Genomic DNA, 10,735 nt, shown 5'->3' on the forward strand with positions numbered 1-10,735 from the left:
TGGTGTACAACGCTCCTAAAGCGGTGACTGTCGTACTCCGGGGCGGAACTAGTTCCTTCGGCCGCCTTGTCCTTCCTGGACCTCTTTGAGGCAAGCTTCCTCGGGGCCATTCCTGCGAAGGCAAACATTTGGAAAGTTAGTTTTACCAGTGGGACGTTACTCTTAAAGCAAAAATGGCATGTAACCTCCTCCCATCAATACAAACATCAATGTAAATTTAGAGCAAGCTTATGCGCATATTCCCCTACGAACGTTCACTTGCACAAGACATCCTTTTAGCTAAGAAAAATGCACCCATATACAATCAAGGTAGCTTCATTACCTAGATTATTTACATGTACTTCCAAAGTGTATTTGTTATTTACATCATACACGCCATCTTGTCAAAATTTACACACATGCATACTCAAAGCATTTCGGGGTACCAAAAATTGCACATGCGCTCATCTTGGTATTTCTAATATCTATACATATACAAACTTCATGATGAATCTTGACTATCTTCACAAAAAGGTGCTACATTTCATGCTCTTTTTTCAAGTTTTTGCTACTTAAAGCCGCATGCGAATTCAAGCATATTTTCCTTTGCTGACTAAAATTGTATTCAAATTAAAAGGTATATATTTTTTGTAATATGTTTTCTTCACATAACATGCAACACATTTATATACATTTTTTGTGAGACATTTTTGACTACCAAAAATTGTATATACATACATTCAAGTATTTTGCTATTCATACCCAAAGTGCAAATTGCCAAAGGTATCTTGCTACCTATTCTAAACCTACACATTCATGACGAGCCCAATTCCTAAACATCTAAGCGTAGGGAAAATATTGTAGCGTGGCCCATAGCTGATTGCTGGCCAAAAAAGGGTAACTTTACCCAACATGCACCTCCCTTTGTGCTCTTTTTGCATAAAATTTCAGTTTCTAGGACTAGGATATATGTGGGGAAATTACTCTAGCTCTTTCAAAATGAATGCATGTCCCAAAAATATGTGCAAACCAAATTGCCCCATGGCTTGTTTCCCTACAAAAAATCACGCGCTAATGCCATTGAGGCATTTCACCGAACACTTGGTGGGCACGCGTTTAGGCATCAATAGCAAGAGAACGGGGACAATGTGGCATGCCCCATTACTTCAAAATGCATTATAGGCCTAGGGCCATCTCATACAAACCCCTAATTCAACCTAATCAAGCAAGAAAACAAACCAAAATTGCCCCACATATTTGAGCACACTCCCACAATTTAGAGCACAAAAAGGAGATCAAAATACACCAATGAAAAGCTAGAAAGCTTAGGAATGGAATACTTACTTGTTGGTGATGAACAAAAGCGCAAAACGGAATCAAAAAATGCGAAAAAGGATGACCCTAGGGCTGCAAATTCATCAATCCCGTGGGTATGGCTTTTGAAAAGGGGGGAAAAGAAGTTTTTGAACGTAAAAACGCCCCCCCTTTCGTCATTTTTATAATTTGGTGCAGGGGTGGCTCGCCCAGGCGAGCTAACCTGCAATTTTTTTTTTTTTTTTTTTTTTTTTTTTTGAGGGGAACATTAACCATGTTCCCTCCCTTCTCATGGATTAGCATTTTGCCTAACTTGAACTTACTTAGGTTAGAATTAGGCGTTGATTACTTATTTTATTATTACCCTTTTCCTTTTTAAAACAAACAAATAGTAAAAGAGAGCTGCAAAATACAAAGGATACGGAGCTGCCTTGCAGCGACATTCCCTGCTTGTTTCGCACAGAGCAAGGGCAACGATCGGTCGGTCGTGACCCCATCCCCGCTTGCGTTCATCCTTAAGTACCTGCAAGTAATAAACGACCAGGTATGGCCAATCTTGACCGCATCATTACCCTACCTTGATTGGTTTCTGCCGTTCATGTTTTGTCTCCACTCCAGAAGGTAGCCCAAGGTGATCCTGCCCCTGTTTTACCACAACAATATACATGCGTATGCGTATGCGTATGCATGGATGTTTTCAAACGCAGAAAATTTAGGGAAAGTTGGTTCAGGTTCAATTCTTATTAAGCGCTTGGGGGATCCCATGAACTGAGCGGAAGGGCTCAGGCGATCACAAATTAACGCAAGGTGTGAAACTAACGTGAGGACTAAAAGCCTCAAATCCATGTTCATTTCTTTGAAGGATCGTAACAAGAGATACAACGGACCGGAAATCCCTGGGGGGAAAATCTAGAAAACGCATAAAGATAGAGAACATGCAGCGACATCCTTAATTGCCCCAGCTTCTAAGCATAATATTGTTTGACGACATCAGAGTTCACGGGTGAAGGTAGCTCTTCGCCATCCATGTTGGTAAGCACCAGGGCTCCTTCGGAGAAAGCCCTCTTCACAACAAAAGGCCCTTCGTAGTTCGGGGCCCATTTCCCTCGGTGGTCTTTGACAGCATGGGACATTTTCTTTAGCACAAGGTCTCCCTCATGGAACATGCGTAAGCGTACTTTCTTGTCGAACGCGCTCTTCATTCTTTGCTGGTACAAGCGCCCATGACTCATGGCCGTTAAGCGCTTACCCTCAATGAGGTTGAGCTGATCGTAGCGTGTTTGAGCCCACTCTGATTCCTTTAATCCGGATTCTGCCAAGATCCTCAATGACGGGACTTCTACCTCGAACGGTAACACCGCCTCCATCCCATATACTAATGAGAACGGCGTTGCCCCAGTTGACGTTCGCACTGAAGTCCGGTAACCGTGTAACGCGAATGGGAGCATCTCGTGCCAATCCTTGTATGACACGGTCATCTTTTGGATAATCTTTTTGATATTCTTATTGGCCGCTTCCACTGCTCCATTCATCTTTGGCCGGTAGGGCGTGGAATTGTGATGCTGGATTTTAAACTCCTCGCACATTTCTGCCATCATCTTATTATTCAGGTTGGTGCCGTTGTCCGTGATAATCTTCCTTGGCAAACCATATCGACAGATGATCTCTTTCTTAATGAACCTGACCACCACATTCCTCGTGACATTGGTATATGAAGCCGCCTCGACCCACTTGGTGAAATAATCTATCGCTACGAGGATGAAGCGATGACCATTCGAGGCCTTGGGCTCAATGGCCCCGATGACATCTATTCCCCACATGGAGAAAGGCCAAGGGGCGGACATGACATTCAGAGGATGTGGTGGGGCATTGACATTATCTGCGAATGCTTGACATTTGTGGCACTTCCTCACATGGACACAACAATCACTTTCCATGGTAAGCTAGTAATAACCTGCTCTTAAGATCTTCCTGGCCATAGCATGCCCGTTGGCGTGTGTTCCAAACGAGCCCTCATGGACTTCCTCGATCATGTGATTTGCCTCCTTGGCATCCACACATCGCAGGAGTGTCATGTCGTGATTTCTCTTATACAGTGTGCCTCCGCTCATGAAGAAACTGGCTGCCAACCTCCTCAATGTCCTTTTATCGTTGTCGGCAATCTCCGGCGGGTATTCTTTGCTTTCGACATATCGCTTGATGTCGTAATACCAGGGCTTTCCGTCCCGTTCCTCTTCCACTTGGCAACAATGTGCGGGTTTGCCACGACACTGAAATTCAATGTAGGGTAGGTCCCCGTGCGGTGTTAGCTGGAACATAGATGCCAATGTAGCAAGTGCATCCGCCATTTGATTCTCCTCGCGGGGAACATGATGGAAGGAGATCTCATCGAAAGTCTCAGCCAACTCCTTGATGTAGGCTTTGTAGGGTATCAGCTTGGGATCTCTAGTTTCCCATTCCCCTCTCAGCTGATGGATTACCAACGCTGAGTCGCCGTACACCTTGAGTAGTTTGACATCGGAGTCAATTGCTGCCTGGACGGCTAGGGCACATGCTTCATATTCGGCCATGTTGTTGGTGCAGTCGAATCCTAGCCTGGCTGTGAAAGGTACACATTGATTGTCCGGAGAGATCAACACTGCCCCAACGCCATGACCTAGAATGTTTGACGCTCCGTCAAACCATACAGTCCATTTGTCCCGATCTTCGTCCAACCTTTCCTCGAACAAGGCCATGATGTCCTCATCCGGGAATTCCGGATGCATGGGCTGGTAGTCGTTAAGAGGCTGTTGAGCCAAATAATCTGCCAAAGCGCTTCCTTTTATCGCCTTTTGGGTGACGTAGACTATATCAAACTCAGATAGCAAGACTTGCCACCGGGCGATTCGTCCTGTGAGAGCTGGCTTTTCAAAGATGTACTTGACCGGGTCCATTTTGGATATCAACCAGGTAGTATGACTCAGCATGTACTGCCTTAGGCGATGGGATGCCCATACTAAAGCACAACACGTTCTTTCGAGCAAGGAGTAATTCATCTCACAGGTCGTGAACTTCTTACTTAGGTAGTAAACAGCGCGCTCTTTCTTCCCAGATTCGTCATGTTGCCCCAGCATACACCCCATTGACTCGTCCAAGATTGTCATGTACAAAATGAGAGGCCTTCCAGGTACTGGTGGCATAAGCACGGGAGGATTCATTAGGCACTTTTTGATCCTTCCAAAAGCCTCTTGGCAATCCTCATTCCACCGGTCAGTTTGGTTTTTACGCAAGAGTTTAAACAACGGCTCACAAATGGCGGTGAGCTGCGATATGAATCTGGCAATATAATTCAAGCGCCCCAGGAAACCTCGGACTTGCCTCTCTGTACGGGGTTCTGGCATCTCAAGGATAGCCTTCACTTTTTCGGGGTCTACCTCTATCCCTTTCTGGCTTACAACGAAACCAAGCAATTTCCCTGATTTGACCCCAAAGGTACACTTAGCGGGGTTCAACCTTAATTGATATTTCTTAAGCCTTTCGAACAATTTCCGCAGGTTGACAAGGTGTTCTTCCTCAGATTTAGATTTAGCAATTATGTCGTCCACGTAGACCTCGATCTCTTGATGCATCATGTCATGGAACAAAGCTACCATGGCCCGTTGATAAGTTGCCCCGGCATTCTTGAGTCCAAAGGACATCACCTTGTAACAGAACGTTCCCCACAGGGTGACGAAAGTAGTCTTTTCCATATCCTCGGGCGCCATCTTTATCTGATTGTAACCAGAGAAACCATCCATGAAGGAAAATAAAGCGAAATTGGCCGTGTTATCTACGAGGATATCGATGTGTGGTAACGGAAAATTGTCCTTGGGACTGGCCCGATTCAGGTCCCGGTAATCTACACACATTCGTACTTCCCACCTTTTTTAGGAACTGGTACGATGTTGGCAACCCATTCTGGATACCGAGCGACGGCCAGAAATCCAGCGTCAAACTGCTTCTTCACTTCTTCTTTTATCTTCAAGGACGTTTCGGGCTTCATCCTCCTCAATTTCTGTTTTACTGGGGAACACCCGGGATTTAGAGGCAATCGGTGCTGCACAATGTCAGAACTCAAACCGGGCATATCTTGGTATGACCAAGCAAAGATGTCTTGGTAGTCTTTTAGCAGGATTATTAATTCTTCACGGATAGGTGCGGTAATGCCTGTACCTATCTTTACTTCCCTCTTTCCACTGCCAATTCCTAAGTCTACTAGCTCTGTTTCTTCTTGATGAGGCTCCATTTCTTGGTCCTCATGGGCGACCATTCTTTCTAGTTCCGAAGGAAATCCCACATCCTCATCTCCTTCATCTTCCGTTTGGTTCATTTCTTGCTCGAAGTTGATAGACGGGTCCCAGGTATTAGTACCTTCGGGGGACTCGTCATCGAATCTGCCGTTTCAGAAAAAGAAGTAAACATGCAAATGAATGAGAATGGGTAGAGACCAGGAACAGATGAAGAAAGATCCTTGTATTATAAATTCAAAAACAAAAGACACAAAGCCTTAACAAAAAGGAAACTCTAAAGCCTAGGCCCAACTATAGAGCTTTTAAAACCGTAAAGGTTTACATTATGCTTGTTGCGTAAATGCCGGGGCGTTCCTCCACTCGCCAATTTCCCAGCTGGAAATCAGGAGGGCATGGTCGGACCAAATCCGAAGTACTTGGAACATCATCTTCACATATCGCGAACACTTGACCTTCGTCTCCCAGACCCGCACTTATAAAGCTTCTACTTATGTGGCAGGGCGGGCTTCCTTCACTTTCTTGTCTCCAACGCGAGCTCTGACCACTGTCCTTCCTTCCCGCGATGCTTCTTTTCATGTCCGCCTGAGTGGGCTTATAGCCTAAACCATACTTCCCACGATTTCCTTGGGTTTTTATCAGGCTAGTTATGCCGCCATTGTCTTTGCCTAAACCCATCCCGGGTTCATAACCGTTCCCCAACATAACTCGGGCCATCATTACCGCCGCATCGGACAGACAAGGTTGCCCAAAGAGGGAGTCCACGGAGGAAATGCTGACCACCTCAAAAGACTGGAAAGCGGTTTCTAACGATTCTTCTGCGGCTTCCACATAAGGCATGGAGGATGGGCAGCTTACCAAGATATCTTCCTCGCCTGACACGATGACCAAGTGCCCCTCCACTACGAATTTCAGCTTTTGGTGGAGTGTAGAAGGCACAACTCCCACTGAGTGGATCCACGGGCGCCCCAACAGGCAGCTGTAGGGGGGGTTAATATCCATTATTTGGAAGGTGACTTGACAGGTGTGAGGGCCTATTTGTACTGGGAGATCGATCTCTCCCCTAACCTCTCGGCGAGTGCCGTCGAAGGCCCGAACCACCATTGAACTTGGTTTTAAATGGGAAGCATTGAATGGTAACTTGTCCAAAGTGCTCTTAGGCATCACGTTTAAACTGGAACCATTATCGATGAGCACCTTGGCCACGATATGGTCCATACACTTGACTGATACGTGTAAAGCCTTATTATGCCCTCTCCCCTCGGCGGGGATTTCTTCTTCGGCGAAGGCAAGATAGTTGTTGGCAGTGATATTGTTGACCAGCCCTCCGAAACCTTCTACCGAAATATCTTGGGCCACGTGAGCTTCGTTCAGCACTTTTACTAGCAGAGCCCGATGAGGCTCGGAACTCATAAGTAACTCCAACAGCGAGACCCTAGCCGGGGTTTTGTTGAGCTGTTCGATAACCTTGAATTCGCTCTGCTGAATTATCCGAAGGAACTCGCTGGCTTCCTCTAGCGACACCTCCTTTCTACCATCCCTTTTCTCTGGGGGCCCCTTTGCTGGCATATCTTTATTCGAAGCGTGGGGTGCTTCGCCATCTTGTTCCTCCACCACTTTTCCTTTTCCTTTGACGTCGGCGGGTTGGACTGGTAGGTCCGGAGGTGCGAACACACGACCACTACGGGTCACACCGCTCAGCCCCGTGATATTTGTTACTTTAGCTGACAGCGAGCTGACGTCAGTGACTTCTTCTTCCTTCTTCCCCGGAGGTGTATATCTCCACGGGACCGCGTGACTATTTTGGTACGGGAAAGGAACAGGTTTGGCCATTAAGGGGTGCCCGGGCTTTTGCGAGGCTGCACTTTTAGTGAAGTATATCACCAAGGGTTTGGGCTTCGCAACACCGCTCCCCTCCGTAGATTGCATGCATATATGCTGCTCTTCTTTTCCTTTAATGCCGACTTCTAGTCGACCTTGGTCTATCATCCGTTGTAACAATTCCTCTACTTCCAAACACGTCTCCATGTCATGCATCTCGTCGGGATGTAGCAGACAGGAATCCTCCTTACACCCACTATGGGGAATTACACCTCCCTTTTGTAGGGCCTCAAAGATAAACCTCCTAGGGGTTGCCACATCTCTTAAAGGTTTGGACCTGTGGGGCCTATCGGATTCAACTGCATTAACTGCCCCCCCTCCATGATTGGCGAGCGGGTTGGTCCTCACATTGGGCCGATCCTCTTGGAAAGTCAGCCATCCGGCATCCATTAGATGTTGGACCTTGTATTTAAGGGCCAAGCATTTTTCGATGGAATGCCCCGGGGCACCCCCATGGTACTTGCAAGTTGCATTAGGGTCATACCACTTCGGGAAAGGGGGTTCGAGGACCCTTCCGGGAGTTACCACGGCCAAATGATTGGCGATGAGGGATGGTAGAAGATCTTCGTACGTCATCGGGAGCGGGGTGAATTCCGGCAATGGCCTTGGAGGGAAGTTCCTTGTCGTGTTGGAATTACCGGCCGGTCGAGCCGTGTTCGGAGTTGGAACTTGGGGAGCTTCCCTCTGGGTGGGTGCCTTAGGCTGCACGGGTGTTGAACTAGAGGCGTTCCCAGCATGAGCCGAGAAGCTTGGGTGATGTTGCGCGTACTGATGGGTACCATGAGGTGTTTGCTGGGGTTTGACCCATGCGGGTGTTGAAGAGACGGCATGGGCATCTCCTTCCTTCCTTTTTGCCCCTGTTGCCCCGATTCTTTTGGTGTTCACGTTTGTGGAGGAAACGTAATCAAACTTTCCTCTCTTCAATCCAACCTCGATTCTTTCCCCGGCAAACACCAGATCCGCAAAGCTGGACGACATGTAACCCACTAGCTTCTCATAGTAGAACACTGGCAGAGTGTCTACCATCATGGTGATCATCTCTCTCTCAACCATGGGAGGAGCTACTTGTGCCGCCAAATCCCTCCATCGCTGCGCATATTCTTTAAAGGTTTCACCCTCTTTCTTAAACATGTTTTGCAGTTGAGTACGGTCAGGAGCCATATCAGAATTGTACTGGTACTGCCTTAGGAAGGCGGTGATCAGATCCTTCCATGTACGGATACGGGAAGCTTCCAAATTAGTGTACCACACTACTGCAGCTCCGGCCAAGCTATCCTGAAAGAAGTGTATCAACAACTTTTCATCTTTAGAATGAGCGCCCATCTTACGGCAGTACATTTTGAGATGGTTTTTGGGACAAGTCGTCCCTTTATACTTGTCGAAGTCCGGCACTTTGAACTTCGGGGGAATAACAACATCGGGTACTAAGCAAAGATCCGTCATGTCTGCAAACGGATAGTCCCCAAATCCTTCCACAGCCCTCAATCTTTCCTCGAGGAGATCGAGCTTCCTCCTTTCTTCAGTTGCCGGGGGCGGCCCTTCCATAGACAAAACTATTGGCGAGGCTGCGATGTTGGGTTGGGGCAACGTGCCTGGTGCCGGCCCTTCGGGGATCGGGGGATAAAACTCGACATCCCTCCGAGCATAATCTTGAGGGTCTTTATGGACTTCGTCGGGCTGCTGAGGAGGCTCTTTTTCATGGACGGGAGAAGCAATGTGGCCCGCATCTTCTTGCAAGATGGGTGGTGAATAGTTGGGCGGCAATCCATAAGGGTAAGCCGCTCGGTTGTATCCCAGGTGAGGGCTGCCATCGTGCCCCAGTGTGTCCCTTCCCCGTCCTACTATGTTTGAGGGAGGATGGTGCGTAGTTGCCAAGAGAGTCGGGTCTGCTTCGGCAGCCGAACTGACAGCGGCGGCAGTGGCCGCGTTCTTCTCCATGAGCTGTTTCATACCTAACATGGCCTCCATCATGGAGGCCATTTGTTCTTTCAGAGCCGACATGTCGGCTTTCACCTGTTCCTGCGTCTCCTCTTGATCACCCATCGTTCTAGATTTGGATCTGGTGCGATAGGGATCCCTTGCGGCGCGTTTAGTTATGGTGTTTTTCCCTAAAAAACCAAACGTGAGGAGTGGGTAAAGAAAGAAATGCATGCTAGAGATGAGATGTAGGAGTGATTTGATTTGCACAAGTTTTTTGGAGTAGGAACATGGGACCAACTCATTTTATTTCAAAAAGGAAGTCATATCTAGTCAAGGTCTAAGAGACCATACAAGTTTCCTAACGATTTCTAATTATGTGGGCCATTAAGTCTATCATATGCTGACAATAGCCGAGAAGCCCATGAATCTCTTCGGGGGCGGAGTAGGTGTCTGCCATCGCCTTGGCCTTGGCTAACAATCGGGGAAGTTCTTGACTCCCGTTCAAGGTAAGAGCAAACCGATCCATCCACATGGTTGCCTCTTGGTGTAAAGAGTCGATCACCCTTCCTCTAGCCTCTTTTTCCGCATATACTTGAGCATACTCATCCGCGATTCTATGCTCGTGGGCCGTGGCTAGACCTAACTCTTCTTCGTACTTGGCGATGATAGCTAACATGTTGGTCTCTGTCTCGCATAAACGCTGAGACAAGCTTCTTTTGGACCTTGAACAAGCAATCAACTCCTCTTTCAGAACCATGCTATGTGCTCGCGACTGGTCCCTTTCTTCCCTTCGCAACTTGAGTTCACTATTGCTACCCCATAGAGCTCCGCGAAATTTGTTCCGGCCATACTCTTCCTTGCGAGCCCTCTTGGTCTCTCGTTCAAGGGCTCTTGCGGTAATTGCATTCTCTTCCCGTAACCCGGCACACTCCTTCCGAACGTGTGTAGCAGCCAACTTGAACTTCTCCTTGGCGAGTTTTGCCTTTCCTAACTCGCTTTTGAGAGCTTGGACTTCCTCGTCCTCTTCCGGTGCTTCAAAATTCTCTTTGCTGACGACTTTTAACTTGGCGAGCCAATCTAAACCTCGTATGCGAACTTTCAGCCATTCGTGGTACCCACCAATGATGCCATTACGAATGCCTCTAAGCTCTTGATCTTTCCTTAACGGGGTTTCCCATGCCTTACGGATTCTTTGTATAGTCTTGGAATTTTGTGCGCCGAGATCCCTCACAAGGAAAGGAGACATGCTTTCTTCCGTCGGTGCTCCCCTCATGGGGTACCCTAGTTGTCTTATAGCGAGCGTGGGATTGTAATTAATACAACCCCTCGTTCCTACCAGCGGAATGTTTGGGTATCTTCCACATGAGAAAAGGACT

Source organism: Glycine max, chromosome 16, assembly GCF_000004515.6.
Source record: "Glycine max cultivar Williams 82 chromosome 16, Glycine_max_v4.0, whole genome shotgun sequence".
In the NCBI taxonomy this organism is placed as follows: Eukaryota; Viridiplantae; Streptophyta; class Magnoliopsida; order Fabales; family Fabaceae; genus Glycine; species Glycine max.